Genomic DNA, 351 nt, shown 5'->3' with positions numbered 1-351 from the left:
TTTAGAGTCTATCGAGTCTGCATTTAGTCTGCATATGTTTTAGAAGAGTCATTTCTATTCATGTGGGGGATTGTTGGGACTAATTATTAGCCTAATGGCGTTCTTATAAAAAGCCTTGTTGGCTTTAATGAAATGAAGTTAACAACATCCCACATTGGTTGGGAGAGTTGATTTTGAGGAGTATATATATGTCTTCATGACATGAGAGGTTAAACAGCTCAGAGGAAGAGAGAGCTCCCCACGCGCGCGCCGCCGCCGTCCGGCCGGCTCGGCGTGGGCGTGGGCTTGGCCCGGGCCTGGTCCTGGGCCTGGTCTTGGTCTAGGTCTTGGGTCTTGGGTCTTGGTGGAGGG

General features: G+C 49.9%; 1 protein-coding gene across 1 annotated transcript in view; it reads left to right on the top strand.

Annotated features, from left to right (window-relative positions):
• The window catches only part of LOC106343080 (imidazoleglycerol-phosphate dehydratase-like), a 6,119-nt gene that overhangs the window by 4,376 nt on the left and 1,392 nt on the right, over positions 1–351 (top strand). The gene's annotated exons all lie outside the window — the stretch shown is intronic.

This window comes from Brassica oleracea, chromosome C1, assembly GCF_000695525.1.
Source record: "Brassica oleracea var. oleracea cultivar TO1000 chromosome C1, BOL, whole genome shotgun sequence".
NCBI lineage: Eukaryota > Viridiplantae > Streptophyta > Magnoliopsida > Brassicales > Brassicaceae > Brassica > Brassica oleracea.
This window is presented reverse-complemented; position numbering and strand designations above follow the sequence as displayed.